General features: G+C 40.3%; 1 protein-coding gene across 7 annotated transcripts in view; it reads left to right on the top strand.

Annotated features, from left to right (window-relative positions):
• The first annotated feature begins 4,609 nt into the window (after positions 1 to 4,609).
• USP54 (ubiquitin specific peptidase 54) overlaps positions 4,610 to 22,029 on the top strand; it is a 122,603-nt gene continuing 105,183 nt past the window's right edge. For 2 of the 7 annotated variants that reach the window (XM_025434744.3, XM_025434747.3), the window contains exon 1: positions 5,390 to 5,595. The gene's annotated coding sequence lies outside the window, so the exon portion shown is untranslated. The other 5 variants (XM_025434742.3, XM_049108791.1, XM_025434745.3 and 2 more) reach the window with 5 other exon arrangements.

Genomic DNA, 22,029 nt, shown 5'->3' with positions numbered 1-22,029 from the left:
CACAAATTTTATTTTTTTAAAGATTTATTTGAGAGAGAGAGAGAGTGTGAGTGAGGGGAAGGGCAAAGGGAGAGGGAGAGAAAAACTCTCAAGCAGATTCTCTACTGAGTGCAGAGCTCAATGTGTGACTCGCTTTCACAACCCTGAGATCATAACCTGAGCTGAAACTAAAAGTCGTATGCTTAACTGACTCAACCACCCAGACAACCTGCACATGCAAATTTTATTTTTTATATTTATTTTTTTTAGATTTTTAAATTTACTCATGACAGAGACACAGAGAGAGAGGCAGAGAGGCAGAGATCCCCGGTCTCCAGGATCACGCCCTGGGCTGAAGGCAGCACTAAACCGCTGAGCCACCCAGGCTGCCCCACATGCAAATTTTAAATTGAAAGATTAATTTATTACTATTTTGAAATTCAATTTAGTTAATATACAGTGTATTTTTAGTTTCAGGGGTAGAATTTAGTGATTCATCAGTTGCATTTGTAACACTCAGGGCTCATTACTTCACGTGCCCTCCTTTTTTATTTTTTAAAGATTTTATTTATTCATAGAGATGCAGAGAGCTAGCGAGAAAGAGAGTCAGAGACACAGGTAGAGGGAGAAGCAGGCTCCGTGCAGAGAGCCTGATGTGGGACTCTATCCAGGGTCTCCAGGATCACGCCCTGGGCTGCAGGCGGCGCTAAACCGCTGTGCCACCGGGGCTGCCCTTCACGTGCCCTCCTTAATGCCCATCACCCAATTACTCCATCCCCCCACCTATTTGTTTGTTCCCTATAGTTAAGGGTCTCTTGTGGTTTGCCTCCCTTTCTGCTTTTATGTTATTTAAAAAAAGATTTTATTTATTTATTCATGAGAGACACACAGAGAGAGGCAGAGACACAGGCAGAAGTAGGCTCCATGCAGGGAGCCTGATGTGGGACTCGATCCTGGGACCCCAGGATCACGCCCTGAGGTAAAGGCGGACGCTCAACCTCTGAGCCACTCAGGCATCCCTGTTTTGTTATTTTATTTTTCTTTTCCTTCATGTTCATGTGTTTTGTTTCTTTCTTTTCTTTTCTTTTTTTTTTTTTTTTATGATAGTCACAGAGAGAGAGAGAGGCAGAGACACAGGCAGAGGGAGAAGCAGGCTCCATGCACCGGGAGCCCGATGTGGGATTCGATCCCGGGTCTCCAGGATCGCGCCCTGGGCCAAAGGCAGGCGCCAAACCGCTGCGCCACCCAGGGATCCCTGTTTTGTTTCTTAAATTCCAAATGAGTGAAATCATATATTTGTCTTTTTCTAATTTATTTTACTTCACATAATACCCTCTAGTTCCATCCATGTTGTTGCAAATGGCAAGATTTCATTCTTTTTGATGGCTGAGTAACAGTCCCCACTCTTTTTCTAAAGATTTTTCTGTGTGTATTTTTCTAAGGTGAGTGTTGCCATAGGTTGGATTTCCCCCCAAATAGACCTTGAGGCAAAGATTTGGGTGTATATAATTCTAGAAGGTTAGATGGTGATCCCAGAAATCCAAACAGTGTAAAGGAGTGAGAAGAAAGCTAGTAAAGTACTTTGGGCAATTGGAGTTGAATCCCATTTGGTACAATCTGAGAAAAATGCTATTCAAAGTGTGGTCTGTAGACTGGCAGCTTCATTATTTCCTGCGAGATTGATTAAAATGCCAACTCAAGAAAGAATCTGTGTCTTTGATATCTCCAAGCGATTCGTATGTGTTACTAAATTTTAAGAAACACTACAATAGAACAGACCCCATAATTGCCCCACTGAGGGGGTGAGGAACTGTATGGTTTGCCACCGAATCCCATCTTGCATCGGTTGCAGATTGCTAGCGGGAATGTTAACTTTGCTGGCTCTTCCAGGCAAATAAATACTCAGGTGTTTGAGGTAGGAAGCTATGGACTTGTACTGTCTACCAAAGCTGTAGTAAGTTCTGCAGTGGGATGAGGAAATACAGGCAGGGCACCGACAGGATCTGTATAAGGGTTCATAGTTTTCATCAGATTTTCACATTTAAAAGTCTGTACCTCCCCCAAAAGTTAAGGAACTATATGCTCCCCCACTTTGCACCCACCCCCAGGTCTATATTCCTTCAATAAATGTTTATTGAGTGCCTACTGATACCAGGTATTATGTCAGGCATCAGCTATACAAAGACACATAACAACTTTCTTGTGACATAGAGATTTCAGAGTCAATCATAAAATAATTGTTAAAAGCCTACTCTTAAAGTTGGGGTAAAAAAAAAGTCCAAGGTCTGCTAGTTAACAGCTCTGGGAGCCTAGAAACTTAATTTTTCCATGCTAGGGTGTCTGAAATCCTAAATATAACAAAAAATCATGTCACAAGCTTATTAATTTACAGGGAGCTGAGGTTGGTTGTAAAATTACTTTCTCAGTAGAGAATTCTACTTGTAAGTCAAATTATTATCAGAGGTTGCAATGGTGGTTCTCTTTTTCCTTTAAAAAATTTTAAATTTAAATTCAGTTTAATTAACATACATTGTATTATTAGTTTCAGAGGCAGAATTTAGTGATTCATCAGTTGCTTATAACATCCAGTGGGCAGCCCTGGTGGTGCAGCGGTTTAGTGCCGCTTACAGCCTGGGGTGTGATCCTGGAGACCTGGGACTGAGTCCCACGTCTGGCTCCCTGCATGGAGCCTGCTTCTCCTGCTGCCTGTGTCTCTGCCTCTCTCTCTGAATAAATAAATAAAATATTAAAAAAAAATCCAGTACTCATTACTTCAAGTGACCTCCTAAATGTGCATTGCCCAATTACCCCATTCCACTTCAATGGTGGTTTAATGTGATAAGTGCACACTTGCACAGGATACAGCCAGTGGAATCCTCGAGGTTTGCTATGTCTTTATTTAGGCACTATTCTGTTAAAAAATCTTTTCTTTTTAAAAACATTTTATTTATTTATTCATGAGAGACACAGAAAGAGAGGCAGAGACATAGGCAGAGGGAGAAGCAGGCTCGGTGCAGGGAGCGGGATGTGGGACTTGATCCCAGAACTCCAGCCTCACTCCCTGAGCCAAAGGCAGATGCTCAACTACTGAGCCACCCAGGCATCCCTTAAAAAAATCTTTTCTTCAAAAATATTTCATATATTTGAATGCCACAGTTCACAGAGACCACACATTGGCAGCAGAGCTGGCTGTCTATACTGCTCATAGACATTTTATGTTTGTCATCATTTTTTTAAAACTCAGGAGCTCAGGGGAGTTGCCCTGAGTTATGAGCTTGTACTCTCTAATGAGTCCTAGTCCCCACTACTACCTACTGTTATAGTAGGTCATCTTTTATTGTTACTTACCTAGCTTCTGCAGTCATTTGAATCAGCCACTTCAAAAGGAATTTCTTCTACATAAAACACAATGGCCAAAGTCATCCCCCTAAAGTTACCCTAAAGATAGGGTATTCCCTAGTGTATTGTCTAGAGCTTTCCTTTCCAATACTAGTCAGTAGTCACATATAAGTATTGAGCTCTTGAAATGTGCCTAGTTCAAGTTGAGATGCTCTGTAAATATAAACACTAGATTCTGAAGACTCAATATGAAAAAAGTAAAATGTCTCAATAATTAAAAAATATTCAAAAAAATGACTTAAAATATTGATTACATGTTGAAATATTTTGAATATGTTGGGTTAAATTACCAAAACTAATTTCGTATTTCTTACTTTTTGAAAACGTGGCCACTTGAAATCTTAAGTTGCATAATGCAACTCGCAATATATTTCTACTAGACAGCATTGGTCTAGACCATGAGAACTATTCAGGGGCTCTGAGGGTAGAAAGTGAATTTCCCACCTATTCTTTCCTTTTTTTTTTTTTTTAATTATATTTATTTATTTATGAAAGACAGAGAGAGAGAGAGAGAGAGAGAGAGAGAGAGAGAGAGAGAGAGGCAGAGACACAAGCAGGCTCCATGCAGGGAGCCCGACGTGGGACTCTATTCTGGGTCTCCAGGATCACACCCTGGGCCGAAGGGGGCGCTAAACCGCTGAGCCACCCGGGGCTGCCCCCGCTTATTCTATTTTCTTATTTGTTCCTCTCTGCTTTACTCTTGTTCAGCAACGTTTTTTCTTGTTATTTTAAGTTAAGTGCAGTAGTGAGAACGGGGAAAACAGCAGAACAAGGAGTTTGGGGACTCCTGGGTGTCTCATCGGTGGAGCGTCTGCCTTCAGCCCAGGGAGTGACCCCGCAGCTCCCTGCATGGAGCCTGCTCCTCCCTCTGCCTGTGTCTCTGCCTCTCTCTGTCTCTCATGAATAAATAAGTAAAATCTTAAAAAAAAAAAAAAAAAAAAAAAAAAAAGAACAAGGAGTTTGACTTGTAACTGAATAACCAGTTGAGATAATTCACTACCTTCGGATCAGCTTCACCAACATTCTTCAAATCCATCTTCTGTTCTAGATGCTATTGAGTCTGCATTTACCCTTGTGTGAGAGCAGAGAGAAGGGCCTACAACTAAATGTGGAGTCAGGCATTAAGGATGTATCCACAGAGTGCAAGCAACAAGTGCAAAGTCCAAATCATCCATCAGTGCGGTTCCGTTCCGAATCCAAGGCCATACACCTGGGCTTATGTTTGATTTTTTTTTTTTTTTTAACTTTTGTTTCCTATTTTGGTTGGGCAAACTGCTAAGAGGTGGGGAACCCATAAGTAAACCAATATTTCTGTGAAACCAAATACCACTTGCAAACCAGTGTGAGAAGAACGGATGAAAACTTGAAGGTTACGAGGAGATGCTAAGGTCAGACTTGATCCCTCCATCTCTAACCACTCCGCATGCATAAGGGGGAAAAAAAAATGCCAGGGAGAGGGAACTTCCCGCTGAAGGAAGACACTGCTCTTTGAGGCACTTGGAGAAGAGAAGGCCACATCCCTAAAGTTATTCCAGTGTAGGGTTCGCCATACTAACTCCCCCCGGCTGAGCCCGTTCTCCCTGCAATACTTTTCCGACTCTCTGGCTCCGGAGTCTTGCGCACCCTCGCCCACCACCAGACCTGCCCAGGCCACCCTACAACGCTTGGCGGCCGCCATTTTACACACTACTATCGCGAGATATACTTAGCCTTCTCGAGCCTGACTCGGTTACTTTCTTGAGAGAGGCTCTTCTCGGCTGTTCTCGCCGTTAGCTGAGGAAAGTGTCGCGAGAGCTGGTTGCCTTGGCTCCCCGTAGCTATAGCAGCCGCGGCGGTTAAGGATGCGGCGGCAGGAGCAGTGAGTGCGACACCCTCAGGGGGGCGGGGTCGGAGGTAACGGGGTGCAGGGGTAACCCTGTTTGAGGGGGGTAGGTCGGGAGGAATGGGCCGGCGTGTGACGTGCGGGGGAGAACCCGGGTCCGGGTGGGTACAGGGACCTGACGCCGGTCTGCACTAGGGCACTCAGGGAGGGCTGGAGCTGCTGTGAGGTCCAGTGGGAGGGACCGGGGTGTAGTAGGGTTCAAGGGGCAGGGGCCGGAGCTTGGAGGGTGTGTGCGCGTTGGTAGGAAGAGGGTTCCGCGGACTCAGAACTGGATAAAGGGACCGGACTACAGCGAGGAATAAGTGAGAAGAAATGGGGGTACTGCGAAGAGGAGGGTATGTCGAGCACGGAGGTTGGGCCCCGTTTGCTTTGCACTTGGGGGGAGTGGGGGGGCCCGGTGTCGGACCCTTCGCAGCTCCCGGGGGGTCCCCCGCACGCTGGTCCAGGACTGCGCGCCGGGACCTGGGTCCTGAATGGCGTGGCGGGAATGGTGGCGTCCGGGACCTCCACCACCACCCGCCCCTTCCAAGGAAATTCCCCGCAGACTATGAGATGTGGAAGTAGGGTCCTGGTGAACTACTACTAGTTGGTAAGGTTCTTTCTGCGGAGAGACTGCGAGTGGGATCATGAGTGATTGCTGCTGTAAAGCGTGGGGTGGGGGCGGGAGAGAAATTCCCGAGGAAAAAAAAAAAACAAACTAAGATGTTCTTCCTCTGGAGCGTATTGAGTTGGAAAAAGGGGTGTGTGTATGCTGAGATCACGTTTCTTCCCAGATTTATTCAAGTATAGCATTCCTTTACGGTGTACTTAAGAAATTATACATGCAGTACAAAAACCAGTTTAGCTGATACAGTGAAACAATGTGCACTACAACACTTAAGCCTTCCACGGATGTAATTTAAAAACTAAGAAAAGTGTTTTAATTGCAGCAGCAGCAGCAGGCTGCACACTAGGGATAGTTTTAGTTAACTTGAATATAAAACTTAGTGTTCCCAAAGTGTGCATATTCAGATTATTTGCCTTTTAAGAAATGGGTGAGTTTGTTTTTTTTTTTTTTTTTTTTTTTTTGAGACAGAACAAATTTTGAGTATCTGCTAATCTGGGAATAAAAGAAGTCTCCCAGGAGTTAAAATCAAGGAGAGGGCAAAATACTTAGTTTCTGAATCTCAGGATTGTTTTGTGGAGACAGGACCACTTTGGACCACTTTGCTCCTGAACTCTTATTTCTAGTGGAAACAATGGCTTCAATTCAGGCGTAAAAATAATTTACCTATTTCAGTTTACAGATACAAACTTTCTGATAATTTTTCTCACTATCTTTTGTAGGTATAAATTTGCAGGGGTTAACCTCTCTTTTAATTATGTAACTGGATTTTTCCATGTTGAGGTTCACAAATTCATTAATTAGAATAATGTCTTTTAAATCCTTCTGGTACTAGCCTTGATACAGTTAGTCTTTAAATCTATTTATTTGATATGTGTTAGACTAAAATTTTTAATTTGTAATATTAAGAGCTAAACTCCAAAGTAGAAGTACTTTTCTGAGGCAAGATACAGCTTTATGTGGTTGGGTCCAAAAGATTTCTGCACGAATCCATTAAGGAGCTTTACTGAGTTCCTATTATGTATAGTGCACTGTGTTAGACAGTGTGTGTGTGGGGGTGGAGATTAATTCATTCATTTGTCCATTCAACAAACATTTATTTGAGACCTATTTTGTGTGATTGCCAAGTCTTCAGGATACAAATACAAGTAAGCCTTGCTCTCTGCCTTGCAATGTTTAGAACCTAGAAAGGGAGAGTGACAGGGAAACAAATAATTACAATGTAATAAGCATGATGTAGAAACCAAGCTTATGAAACAAGGTTCTGGCCCTCAGGAGTTTACCTGGTTGACAAGACCAAAAAGGAAGAAATGATTTTAAAAATCACAAACCATTAACCAAATTCTAAACTGTGTTGCATCAGTAGATCATGTTTCTCAAAAGAGATAAACATTACAATGAAAGCTTGAGAAAATTCACAGATCATTTCATAATTTAAGTCTTTTTTTGTACTTTTTTTTTTTTTTTTAAGATTTTATTTATTTATTCATGAGAGACAGAGGCAGAGGGAGAAGCAGGTTCCATGCAGGGAGCCCAATGTGGGACTCGATCCCTGGACTCCAGGATCACGCCCTGAGCCAAAGGTAGATGCTCAACCTCTGAGTCATCCAGATGTCCCTTTTTTTTTTTTTTTGTACTCTTTTAAAATAAATATGACTATATGTTCTTAAGTCAATAATAGGCATAATAACTAACATTTGTTGAGTGATTATTAATGTGCCAGGCACATTATCTCATTTTTATCTTTATAACACTCTGCTTTTCAACAACTGGTACTAGTACTTCGGTTTTATTTATTTTTATTTATTTATATATTTTTTAAGATTTTGCTTATTTATTCATAGAGACACAGAGAGAGGCAGAGACACAGGCAGAGGGAGAAGCAGGCCCCCTACAGGAAGCCTGACGTAGGACACTCCAGGATCACACCCCAGGCTGCAAGTGGTGCTAAACCCCTGCGCCACCAGGGCTGCCCAGTACTTCAGTTTTATTTTTTTTATTTTTTTATTTTTTATTTATTTATTTATGATAGTCACACAGAGAGAGAGAGAGAGAGAGGGGCAGAGACACAGGCAGAGGGAGAAGCAGGCTCCATGCACCGGGAGCCCGACGTGGGATTCGATCCCGGGTCTCCAGGATCACGCCTTGGGCCAAAGGCAGGCGCCAAACCGCTGCGCCACCCAGGGATCCCCAGTACTTCAGTTTTAAAGACAAGAAAATGGAAGCTTAAGAAATTAAGGAAGTTGGTAAAGATCACAGAGCTAGTAAATGGCAAATTAGGGATTGGAGTTGGAAATATATGTGATTGGAAAACCTAAGCAAGATTCTTTTCTTTTGCAGGGAGGGTACTTTGGGATTTGGGGACCAGAGATTGAAGGTAGAATTGGCCAGAAGACCAGAATTCAATCTCTGCATCTTTGTTCATAGATTTTTCTCCCTCAAATATTTACACTACATATGGGGCCTAATTTGAATATTAGTATGATGCTAAATAGGAGGTTTGTATTGTTGTACAGAGAATTGAGTAAATTGCTATATTTGTGTTGTATATGATTGTATAGGGAGCTATGCTTGGAAAAATAGTTGTAACAAGTAATTGTTAACGTTTGGAGTCTCCTAGAAAGTGATCATTTTAATGGAAACAGTTATCTATATTCATATGCAATATAGGGCAAATGTTATTAAAACAGACTTTAAGAGATTTAGTCAGACTTTTTTTTTTTGTTTTAGACTTTTTTTTTTTATATTACTCGGGGTTTTGGTTTTTTTGTATTGAGAAAAATGTATATACATATCACATGTATTTTTACTTTTGCATTCAGACTTTTAAAACTCTGTATTCCAAAGTCTAAAATCTGATTTTCTGATTGAAATTAAAATTTTATATTTTACTACATGGTTTCTTTAGAAATCTAAGTGAGAATGAAATATACCATCATTGTTGATACTTAAGTCTAGATTTAATGCTTAGAGGTGGGTGAGTCCAATACATTTCCTTTTATATTAAGGAAACTAAAGCCTAGAGGAACTTTTTTTTTTTTTTTGAAGATTTTATTTATTTATTCATGAGACACACACACACACACACAGAGGCAGAGACCGCAGAGGGAGAAGCAGGCTCCATGCAGGGAGTGCAGACATGGGACTCCATCCTGGGGCTCCAGGATCACACCCTGGGCTGAAGGCCGCGCTAAACCCCTGAGCCACCCGGCTGCCCCCTAGAGGAACTTTAAATCACTTGCTAAAGTCACAAAGCTTCAATGTCCCAGGTGTTCTGATTTGCAACTCTTTCTTTTAATGTACCACATTGCCAAATTATATTTAATAATTGCTATGCATAGAGTTATGGATGCTCTCAGCCAATTTCAGGAAACCAGTGTTTTCAGGAGGCTATTGATAGATGAGAGTACAAACTACTTGTTTCCCTTATACTGTATTTATACTTCCTACTTATAGTTAGGATAAATGCATTCAGATACTTTTATTCAGAGTCTTTTCACATTTGGTTTGCTAAATTGCTGTTTCATTTTTTTTGTGTGTGTCTAGATACATTACTGGCCCATTTTAACAAATGTTGATATGCCTTAAAAAAAGTGGAGGCGGGCAGCCCCGGTGGCTCCGAGGTTTGGCGGTTTGGCGCCGCCTTTAGCCCAGGGCCGGATTCCAGAGACCAGGGATCCAGTCCCGCATAGGGCTCCCTGCATGGAGCCTGCTTCTCCCTCTGCCTGTGTCTCTGCCTCTCTCTCTCTATGTCTCTCATGAATAAATAGAATCTTTAAAAAAAAAGTGGAGGCATACAACTATGTTGTAATACATAATAATTCTTTTTTCTTTTTTTTTTAAATTTATTTATTTTAGGGATCCCTGGGTGGCGCAGCGGTTTGGCGCCTGCCTTTGGCCCGGGGCGCGATCCTGGAGACCCGGGATTGAATCCCACATCAGGCTCCCGGTGCATGGAGCCTGCTTCTTCCTCTGCCTATGTCTCTGCCTCTCTCTCTCTCTCTCTCTGTGACTATCATAAATAAAATAAAAATAAAAATAAAAAAAAGATTTATTTATTTTAGAGTGAGTGCATGGAGATAGGTGCATGAATGAGTAGGGGGAGGAGCAGAGAGAGAGAATCCCTGCTGAGCACCAAGCCCGGCCTGGGACTTGATTCCGGGACTCTGAAATCATGACCTGAGCCAAAAATCAAAATGTTGAATTGATTGAGCCACCTGGGCACCCATGTAATATATGATATTCTTAAGACATACAGATTTAAAGATGAGTCAGGTGAAGTTTTTTTCATTGAGTTGATTTTTTTGCAGCAGTCCATCTATAGGCTGGAGTAGCATGTGGGTGTGAATGAGATTCTGTGTTTTCTAGCATCTTTTAACTAAGTGGGCTGGGTGCCCATGTTTTCCATGTGACTTATTTTTGAGGCATTGATACTTTTTTCTAAGAAAAGTTTGGAGTGGGACTCCTGGGTGGCTCAGCGGTTGAGCGTCTGCTTTTGGTTCAGGGCGTGACCCCGGGTCCGGGGATGGAGTCCCACATCGGGCTCCCTGTGAGGAGCCAGCTTCTCTCTCTGCCTGTGTCTCTGCTTCTCTCTCTCTAATGAATAAATAAATAAGTCTTAAAAAAAAAGGTTTGGAGCAAGAGAGTGTGATGAGGGGAAGAGCATGGAACTTCTTTCTATCCCAGAAGGGCTGAAAACCGAAAAGAGTAGTTGATATGTGTAAAGTGGGTAATGGTCTAAAAATATTCATTAACTCTCAGTCTCCACAGGAGAACCTGAAGACCTTTTTTGCTACTTTGATACACACACCCTTTGGAAAGGTTATGTTCATTTACACTCCTCCAGGGATGAGTGGAAAAAATATAAATTTCCTAGCACTTATATCAGCAATGATAAATAGACGTTGAACGAAGTAAAAACAGTTTATATGATAGGTGAAAAGTGAGATCTCATTTTAAATTTCTATTTCTTTGATTGCCTGTGAAGATGAACATTTTTCTATATTTTTCTTTCTTGACATCATTGTTTGTTTGTTTTTTAAGATTTTATTTATTCATGAGAGACAGAGAGAGAGAAAGAGAGAGGCAGAGACACAGGCAGAGGGAGATGCAGGCTCCATGCAGGGAGCCCGACATGGGACTTGATCCTGGGTCTGCAAGACCACACCCTGGGCTGAAGGCGGCCCTAAACGGCTGAGCCACCCGGGCTGCCCCCACATCACTGTTTATTTCTTCTTTATAACACTTAAAATTTTTTAAAAAAGATTTTATTTATTTATTCATGAGAGACAGAGAGAGGGGCAGAGACATAGGCAGAGAGAGAAGCAGGCTCCACACAGGGAGCCCAGCGCTGGACTCAATCCTGGGGATCGAGGATCAGGCCCTGGGCTGAAGGCGCGCTAAACCGCCGAGCCACCCAGGCTGCCCAAGATTTTGTTTTTAAATAATTTCTACATCCACCTACCTGGGTGGCTCAGAGGTTGTGTCTGCCTTCAGCCCGGGTCATGAATCCCACGTTGGGCTCCCGGTGCATGGAGCGCTTCTCCCTCTGCCTATGTCTCTGCCTCTCTCTCTCTCTCCCTCCGTGTGACTATCATAAGAAAAAAAAAAAAAAAAGGATTATGTCCTTTATCAATAAATAGACAGCTGTGTCAGAGTAAATGTTTTCTTAGAAGTAGTAAAACTGAGCGGCACCTGGCTGGCTCAGTAGTTGAGTGTCTGCCTTTGGCTCAGGTTGTGATCCTGTGATCTCTGCCTATATCTCTGCCTCACTCTCTGTGAATCTCATGAATAAATAAATAAAATCTTAAAAAATAAAAAAAAAGTAGTAAAACTGAGTAGCTAACTTGAGTTTTCACGATTTAGTTCTAACTGCATATAGTACATTTAGCTGCCTTGGTTAATTGAGACTTGTGAACAGGACAAACAGTAAGAGATGTAGAAGCATTATAAATCCTGGTGTAGGAAAATGAGTTGTAAATTCTGGAAAATAGGGTGATTCTGGTAAGGTCTGACTCTGGGTAAGGATCTGTTGAAACAAACAGCTCAAGGTTCACAAGGTAGTACTGAAGGACCTGATCTCCATTGTAGCTGAAAATTCAGTTCTCTGGTGAGTCCATAATTAGAGCAGCAGCAGTAGCTGCTGTTGCCACTGCTGCCTGAACTTTGTGGCTGTGTGAAGTGGCTAGAGCAGGAAATGATTCCATGGCACCAGGCGTGTATAGGGAAGGACTTGTTCTGGCTCTGGCCAAGTGGTTGCACAGGTTGTGGGTGTCACTTTAAACATACAAAGACCTGTTTGCTGGAGGAGGAGCAGCTTCCTGAGGATCAGGTGCGTATCTGAAGGGATGAGCTCATCCTTCTACCCAGACCTGATCTAGACGCGGAGTGAATGTTTTCCTAATTGCAAGTCCTGCAGCTGGGAGAAGCAGGAAATGATTGAAGCTTCAGGCAGTTTGTGAGTAGCAAAAAAATAGAAGCAATTTGGGAACTCTTTTGAAGCATGTAGCTATGAATATCAGGTTGAAGGTGACACACATGGACAATCTGTCTTTCTCTAAGTTGAGGACTGCAGTAAAGTGGTGGGTTGAAGAAAGCTTTGGTAGTTCTAACTTTAATGATTCTTTTGGAGGTGACTTAATAATTTGTTTTTTATACTGTCTTGTTTGCTGCTTTGGGAAATAAGAATTTTGGGGGATCCTTTTTAATTTCCAGGTATGGGAATTTTTTTCTTTATGGCTTTTTTGAGCTTCGGTTGATGGGACTTATCCTACTTTATCTATCTATCTATCTATCTATCTGTCTATTTATTTATTATCCTACTTTTGAAGTCCACTGTGCTGGCTTTCAGAGCCCTATGCATGATTCTATTCTATTTTTTTTTTTTGTTGTTGTTGTTGGTTTGTTTTAATTTACCTAAACTATTTACTTTAAGGCTCTTTAAAAGGAAATTGGTTTAGAGGCATCTGGGGACTTAGTTGGTTGAGCCTTGACTCTTAGCTTCTGCTTGGGTCATGGTCTTGGGTCAAGGGATTGAGCCTGGCATGTGTGTGTGTGTGTGTGTTTTGCGGAAGGAGGGGGGGTGTCCTGCTCAGCAGGGAGTCTGCTTGAGAGTCTCTCTCCCTGTCTTTCTACCCCATCCTCTTTTCCTCTCCCTCAGTGCCGTGCATATGCATGCTTTCTGTCTCTCTAAATAAATAAATAAAATATAAAAAAATGAAATTGCTTAAAAAATATCCATTATTTATTTTTTATTAAACTTCTTATTATTTTGAGATAACTCTAGATTCATGTAGAGTTAGGAGAGATCTGTTATACTCTTTACCCAGTTTTCCTGAATGGTAACACCTGGCAAAACTATAGTACGATATAACCAGGATTTTTTTTTAAAGATTTTATTTATTTATTCATGAGAGACACAGAGAGAGAGAGGCAGAGGGAGAAGCAGATTCCATGCAGGGAGCCCGATGTGGGACTTGATCCCGGGTCTCCAGGATCAGGCCCTGGGCTGAAGGTGGCACTAAACCACTGAGCCACCCGGGCTACCCCACAACCAGGATATCAGTAAAGTTACAAAATATTTTCATCACCACAGTATCCATCATGTTGCCCTTTATGGCTATACTCACTTCTTTGCACACCCCTTATTTAACCCCTGTCAACCGCTAATCATAAAATCAGTTTTTAAGCAAGAAATTTAAAAAAAGATTTTATTTATTTGAGAGAGAGATTGAGAGTTTGTGCACAAGCAGGAGGAGGGGCAGAAGGAGAGGGAGAAGCAGGCTCCCCACTGAGCAGGGGGCTGGAATTGGGGCTCAATCTCAGAATCCTGGGATCTTGAGCTGAGCAGTGGGCTTAATCCACTTAGCCAATCAGGCACCCCTTAAGCAAGGAATTTTATGTGCAATCTTAAGTAGTTCTGTGTTAGAAATCCACATAGTCTTAATGAAAAGAGCCCTGGACTGGGATAGAAGATTTTGGCTTATGGTAGCTCTTTGACCTTGGGCAAATAATTTTAATTTCCCCGTGGTTCAGTTTCCTTAAGCATAAACCGGCACAATGGTATAGTACTTTCTATCTAACCTATTTATAGGATTTTGAGAAATTGTAAAGTTTTTTTTTTAAGAAAATATGTTCTATATAGATTATTATTAGCAGCAAGGATGATAGTTTTCAAGTTAGAAAATATAAAGCGATTTGTAACCAGAAACTAGCCCAGGGTGTTAAGAGTGAATATTTAAAGATGAATTTAAATCTTAAGCCTCAATTGAATTTCACAGTGCTGAATTAACTAATGATCTCAGAGCCACTGGTTAGTCTTTGAGAAATCATAAAAACCAAAGAGAGACAAATGTTCTGATATCTAAAAAGAGGAAAGTAGTTGGAAAACTGAAATGAATGTTAAATTCTAGAAAAATTATAAATGATTAAACAGACGAAATGGGGTAGTAAACAAAAGCAGTTGATGGGTGATTTTTCAAAAATTACTTCTATTTCCATTTTTTAATTCTGTTACTTCTATTTAGAAGTATGAGGTAGTAAGTCAGGGGATTGTTCTAGTTATAGTCATAATCCCACAGTTTCATAGTTTTTCATGATGCATTTGTGAATGTTATGTAGTAAAATATGGTTTGGTTAATTGATTAGGTGAATGTATAGACAATTGAATAACTGTACCCATTTAGATTCTTGGCTTCACCAGGAAAGTCTCTGATGGATTATTTTTGGACCTTAGATAGAATGAAAATTGAAAAAAAAACATATTAATTATGTAAGTATTGCAAAGCTGTAGGAGTAGTTAATATGACAGATGATGAATAAAGCCTAAAAAATTATAGCCACAGGGTGAAATTATAGGCCCAAACTGAAATTAAATTTAACAGAGATCATCCATATGTTTAAATTCAGAACCTCAAATGTATAAGAACAGGATAAGAAAGATCTGGTTGTAGTGGTAGTTCGTGTGAAAAATATCTGGAAGTTTTGGTTAATCACAAATGTAGCATGAACTGGCTATGAAACATGCTGCTAAAAACACCTTCAGCTATATTGCCAGAAGTTTACCCAGGTCACAAAAGTATTGATCCCAATATATTTTTGTACGAGTTGGAAGCACATTTTGCGTGTTTGTTTAAATGGACACTAAGTTGAGAGCATTCCAAGGAAGGCAGATAAGACTATAAATGAACTAAAAGCCATTTATATAGAAAAGTGTTGGGACTTGGGGAAGATAGTGTTGATAAGTTTTAAAACTGTAAATGAAACATTTATAATCCCAACATCCACAATTAACCGCTCTTAGCTGTTCTTTTAGAAATAAAAAAATTTAGATAATGCTAAAGCCCTTATGCTCTTTCTCCCTACAAGGAACTCTATCTTATTCTTACCAAGGTAATATATGTGCATAGTTTCAAAAATTCAAATAGTAGTATATGCTTAGAAGGAAAAATAGCAGTTATCCCATCCCTAGAGGAAACCATACTCATATATCTTAAATATTTTTTTTCAAAGATTTTTATTTATTCATGAGAGACACACACACACAGAGGCTGAGAAACAGGCAGAGGGAGAAGCAGCTCATGCAGGGAGCCCAATGTGGGACTTGATCCCAGGCCCCAGGATCATGCCCTGAGCCAAAGGCAGACGCCCACCCGCTGAGCCACCCAGGCATCCCGGTATTTCTAATGGAATAGTTACAACACTTGCTTTTAAAAATTAGTAAACCTGTATACAGTGTCATAGAAGATGAGCCTTTGGTTCTTTTATTTTTTATTTTTTTTCTTCTGTGGTTTCATCTTTTTTTTTTCTTTTTTTTTTTAATTTATTTTTTATTGGTGTTCAATTTACTAACATACAGAATAACCCCCAGTGCCCGTCACCCATTCACTCCCACCCCCCGCCCTCCTCCCCTTCTACCACCCCTAGTTCGTTTCCCAGAGTTAGCAGTCTTTACGTTCTGTCTCCCTTTCTGATATTTCCCACACATTTCTTCTCCCTTCCCTTATATTCCCTTTCACTATTATTATTATTATTATTATTATTTTTTAATTTATTTATTCATGATAGTCACACGGAGAGAAAGAGAGAGGCAGAGACACAGGCAGAGGGAGAAGCAGGCTCCAAGCACCGGGAGCCCGACGTGGGATTCGATCCCAGGTCTCCAGGATCGCGCCCTGGGCCAAAGGCAGGCGCCAAACCGCTGCGCCACCCAGGGATCCCTCACTATTATTTATATTCCCCAAATGAATGAGAACATATAATGTTTGTCCTTCTCCGACTGACTTACTTCACTCAGCGCCTTTGGTTCTTTTAAATGCATAAATGTCTTTTCCCTTATATTCTCAATATGGCTATGTAATTTAGGGGGTTAAGTCATTATTTTTTATTTTACACAGATTACTGAACCTGAGCCATATAATGTACAGTGATTTTAAATATTTTCTTATACAACTTTTGATTTTCCTTAGGCATAATTAATTGCCTTACTTTTCATATTTGTTCAGTTTTTAAAGTTCAGATTACTAAATCACTCCCAGATTCCCAGCCAGGACCATACAACTCTGCCCTATTTATTCAAATCCAATAGATTATCAATTTTTTTTAATCCTTAGAGATCTACTTTGTATATTCTGTATATTCCTCTATATTCTGCTCTAGCCTGGGTTCGTTGTTAGGTAGGCCTGGTTGCTCTGCAGCTCTCACCTGGGATTTCCTTTCACTGTCATTCCTGGGAATTCTGTTTTCTGAATTACATGTCGTTTTCTTTCTTGGTTTACCCCCTCATTTTGGTGAAGTACATGCTCCAGCAGCTCTCTGGGAGTTAACATTTATAGGAATTAAATTTTTTGAAATCTTGCATATATGAAAATGTTTTTATTCTACCCTCCATATTAAGTAATACTCCCTTTGGGAATAGAATTTTCTGTTGGACATCATTTTTTTCATTATTTTAAAGGTATTGGCATTTTCCTCTTGTATTGCCTACGAAAAGTCTAATATGATTCTTTTTATTTTTACAAAAACAAATGGTATTTTATTAAGAAATAAAATACGTAATTTCTACTAAAATAGGCTGGGTGTTTGCAGTGCATACACTTACTTCAGAATTCTACAGAAAATGTAGTGTTTTGGGTTGCCTGGGTTGCTCAGCGGTTGAGGTCTGCCTTCTGCTCAGAGTGTGATCACATCAGTCCCAGGATGGAGTCCCGTATCAGGCTCCTTGCATGGAGCCTGCCTCTCTCTGTGTTTCCCATGGATAAGTAAATAAAATCTTAAAAAAGAAAAGAAAAGAAAATGTAGTGTTTTTATATGCACGAATTCCTTTTTTTTTTTTTTAATATTTTATTTACTTATTCATGAGAGAGGCAGACACAGGCAGAGGGGGAGAAGCAGGCTCCTTCTGGGAAGCCTGATGTGGGACTCTAACCCAGGACCCCCAGATCACGACCTGAGCCAAAGGCAGATGCTCAACCACTTAGCCACTCAGGTGCCCTATGCACTAATTCTTTTTTTAAGATTTTTTAATTTATTAATTCATGAGAGAGACACAGAGAAAGAGAGAGTGAGGCAGAGACACAGGCAGAGAGAGAAGCAGGCTCCATGTAGGGAGCCTGAAGTGGGACTCGATCCCCGGTCTCCAGGATCATGCTCTGGGCTGAAGGTGGTGCTAAATGCTGAGCCACCTGGGCTGCCCCATCTGTGCACTAATTCTTATCAAGGAATTGGGATCCTACTACTGAAGGGCTCCATTATTCTTTTTTTTTTTTTTTTTTTTTTCAGTAGACTCCATGCCCAGCATGGAGTCCAATGCAGGGCTGGAATTCTGAGATTAAGACCCCAGTTGAGATCAAGAGTCAGATGCTTAACGAACTGAACTACCCCGGCACCCTGCTCCATCATTCTTTAAAAAAAAAAAAAAATTTTTTTTTTTTTGTTAAATATACCTAACATAAAGCTTACCATTTTAACCATTTAATTATACTCTTGAAGTATAATTCTGTGGCATTCAGTACGTTTACATTGTTGTGCAGGCTGATGCCATTCTGATTTAATTCCTTTGTTACCTTTTCTTCCTTCTCTCTAGAAACTTACGGAATATTCTCTTTATTCCTAGTGTTCTACAGTTTAGTATTATTTGTGCTATAGTGTGGATTTTTAAATTCATTATGCTAAGGGCTCTGTGATTCCTTTATTTTATTTTATTTTTTTTAAATTTTTTATTTATTTATGATAGTCACACAGAGAGAAAGAGAGAGAGGCAGAGACACAGGCAGAGGGAGAAGCAGGCTCCATGCACCGGGAGCCCGATGTGGGATTCGATCCCGGGTCTCCAGGATTGCGCCCTGGGCCAAAGGCAGGCGCCAAACTGTTGCGCCACCCAGGGATCCCTGTGATTCCTTTAAAATTGAAAACTTAAGATCTTAAAATCTGGGATTTTTTTGTACTTTTTCTTCCATACTTTTCTGTTTTTTTGGAAAGCCTGGATTGATTCTTTGTCTTTTAATCTATTTTCTTTTTTCTGTCTTTATATTTTACTTTTTTTTTTTAGAAAAAATTTTTTTAAAAAGATTTTATTTTTTTATTCATGGGAGAGAGAGAGAGAGAGAGAAGCAGACTCCATGCAGGGAGCCCGACATGAAACTCGATTCCGGGTCTCCAGGATCAGGCCCTGGCTGAAGGCAGTGCTAAACCGCTGAGCCACCGGGGCTGCCCTATATTTTACTTTTTAGGAGATTTCCTTAAATTTGTCTTTCAAATTTTTTCATTGAACTTTGTTATTATTTCTTGATTTAGAGATGTAAAATTTTATCTAAGAAATACATTTTAGAATTTTAAGTCTTCTTATATTCTCTGCATTGTCTGTTTCCTTTAAGCTCCTCCCTAACTCCATTTGAGTACCATCAGCTGTATGTATTTATAGGTGTTCTTTTGTGCTGATTAGTTTTCCCAGATGGAAGTTCTCCAGTTTCCTGCCAGGGGAGCTTGGAGTCTGAGTACCAATACTTTGGTGCTGAGAGGTAAGAGAGAGACTGGGGATCTCCCCATTCAGTGTATAGACTTCCACTTAGTCTCCTCATGCTTTTTATTTTTTATTATTTTTTAAACTTTCATTTATTTATTCATGAGAGACATAGAGAGAAAGAGAGGCAGAGACACAGGCAGAGGGAGAAGCAGGCTCCATGCAGGGAGCCCCACGTGGGACTCGATCCTGGGTCTCCAGGATCACACTCTGGGCTGAAGGCAGCGCTAAACCGCCGAGCCACCCGGACTGCCTTTTTTAAAAAGATTTTATTCATCCAATCATGAGAGACACACAGAGAGAGGCAGAGACACAGGCAGGGAGAGAAGCAGGCTCCACACAGGGAGCCTGATGTGGGGGCTCGATTCCCGGATCCAGGGATCATGCCCTGAGCCAAAGGCAGACGCTCAACCACTGAGCCACCCCAGACGAACCTAAAGATTGGACTTTATATTGAATTAAAAACATCCCTAATTGTAGTAAGGCATCTTACCCTGGTTAGCTGCTGTGCCTGGTGTCCCCTATCACACGCCCTCTGGCTTATACTTCAGAAAGTAAGATATAGGGAGGAGGCATTTGCCTGGCTGTATAGGATTGAAAGAGAGAATTTGATGCATTTACTGCTTAAACACAGTTTAAATTGCTTTTCCATTTTTGAGTTCCCTCCCACATTCCATCCTTCAAAGGGTTCCAATTCCTGAGCCTTTCCTGGGTTCTGTAGTAGGAGTATGTATGCTTTTGTTTGCCAACATTTACCCTCTGGTTCTTTCTCTGGTATGTTAATCAATTACCACACATTTATCTGCTTCCCAGCTTCTAAAATTTTGTGTAAATTCTACCCCTGCAGTCATTTACTTTCTCAGTTTCTTTGTCCATGTGGATTTTTATCTTTTGTATTCCTTTTTATTTTTAGTGGAGAATTAAATTAGGAGGGAGTAGAGGTAAATTGTTTAATTCACATATTTAAATAGAAATGCAATCCATTTCTTAGAGTTTTGTATATGTATTCACAACTAATATATAGTAGTGCTCTATGTGTTTTAAATTTTAACATAAATGGGGATCCCTGGGTGGCGCAGCGGTTTGGCGCCTGCCTTTGGCCCAGGGCGCGATCCTGGAGACCCGGATCGAATCCCACGTCGGGCTCCCGGTGCATGGAGCCTGCTTCTCCCTCTGCCTGTGTCTCTGCCTCTCTCTCTCTGTGTGACTATCATAAATAAATAAAAAAATTTTTAAAAAAAATTTTAAATTTTAACATAAATGAGGGCACCTGGCTGGCTCAGTCAGTAGAGCATGCATCGCACAACTCTTGATATTGGGTCACGCCCCATGTTAGGTGTAGAGATCACTTAAAAATAGAATATTTAAAAATAGAAAATAAAAATTTTACATATATTGGGATACCTTGCTGTCTCAGTCAGTAGGGCATGCAACTCTTGTTCTTGGGATTGTGAGTTCACCCCCAGGTTTGGTGTAAAGATTACTTAAAAAAAAGAAACCTTAGAATTTTTACATAAGTGGAATATTTTAGGGGTAATTCTGTATTTTTTCCTCACTACTATGTTGTGATCTAATGTTTAAATAAATAGATCTAGTTTATCTATTTTGAATGATACATAGCAATAAATCTTATTATAGTACATTGTATTTATTACACATTGTATAGTACATTATATAGTACATTGTATTTATTAATTACCCTTTGAGCATTTAATTTGTTTTTCTTTTTCTCTATTTAATAAAGATACATGTGTGAGAATTTTTTTCTTTTTCTTTTTTTGAGAATTTAAGCTACAATGAGAAGTAAAATTTCTAGGTGTATTAGTTATCTATTGCTATGTAACAAATTACCTCAAAACTTAGTGACTTACTTAAAGCAACAAATATTTATCTCAGTTTCATGTGTGCTACCCTATGACCCAGCAATTCCACTACTGGGGATTTACCTCAAAAGATACAGATGTAATGATCCAAAAGGGCACTTGCACCCCAGTGTTTATAGCGGCAGTGTCCACAATAGCCAAACTATGGAAAGAGCCCTGATGTCTATCGAGAGATGAATGGGTATTACAAAGATATGGTAAATATGTATAATGGAATACTACTCAGCCATCAAAAAAGTGCAGTCTTGTCATTTGCAACAAGGTGCATGGAACTAGAGGGTATTATGCTAAGCGACATAAGTCAATCAGAGAAAGAATTATTATATGATCTCATATGTGAAATTTAAGAAACAAAACAGGATCATAGGGAAAGGAAGGAAAAAATAAAACAATATGAAATTAGAAAGGGAGACAAACCATAAGAAACTCTTTTTTTTTTTTTTTTTTTTGAGACTCTCTTAATCATAGAAAACAAACTGAGGATTCCTGGAGGGGAGGGGGTAGGGGGATGGGATAACTGGGTCATGGGCATTAAGGAGGGCACTCGATGGAATGGCTACTGGGTATTATATAAGACTGATGAATCACTGAACTCTGCCTCTGAAACTAATAATACACTATATGTTAATTGAAAAAAAGGTTCATTTATTTGAATGTGAAAAAAAATAAAGTTCTTAAGTTTTGATTACAAAAAAAAAAAAAAAAAAAGCAACGGAATCAAGATGTGTCTCCCATAGGTTGCAGTCAGGTTGTTAGCTAGAGTTTCGGTTTCATCTGAAGATTTAACTGGAGGAGGATCTGCTTCCAAGTTCTCTTATGTGGTTATTGGGAGGATTTAGTTCCTCATGGGTTGATTGACTGAGGGCCTTAGTTCCTTGCTGGTTTGTTGGCTGGAGGCCTTTTTCAGTTCCTTGTCCTGTGGGATTCACCACAGAGCAGTTTAAAACACCACAACTGGCTTCCATGACAGTGAAGAAGCCAGAGGCCAGAGTCTGTAATCTAATCTAGGAAATGACATTCTATCACTTTTGCCATTTTTTGTTTATTAGAAGTAAATCATCAGGTCCAGCCTGTATTCAAAGAGTGGGGCTTAAAAAAACACACACACACACACAAAGAGGGGCTTATGGGCATGAATAAAGTTGTGTACCACACTGAGTCATACTTGCACTAGAATATTTAGCCCGAAAGAGGTGATTAAAGGAACATATGAGTTTTGTCTTACGTATTTGGAAGGCTTATGTTATGTAAAGAGAGTATATCT

This window comes from Canis lupus, chromosome 4 (genome assembly GCF_003254725.2).
Source record: "Canis lupus dingo isolate Sandy chromosome 4, ASM325472v2, whole genome shotgun sequence".
Lineage (NCBI taxonomy): Eukaryota > Metazoa > Chordata > Mammalia > Carnivora > Canidae > Canis > Canis lupus.
This window is presented reverse-complemented; position numbering and strand designations above follow the sequence as displayed.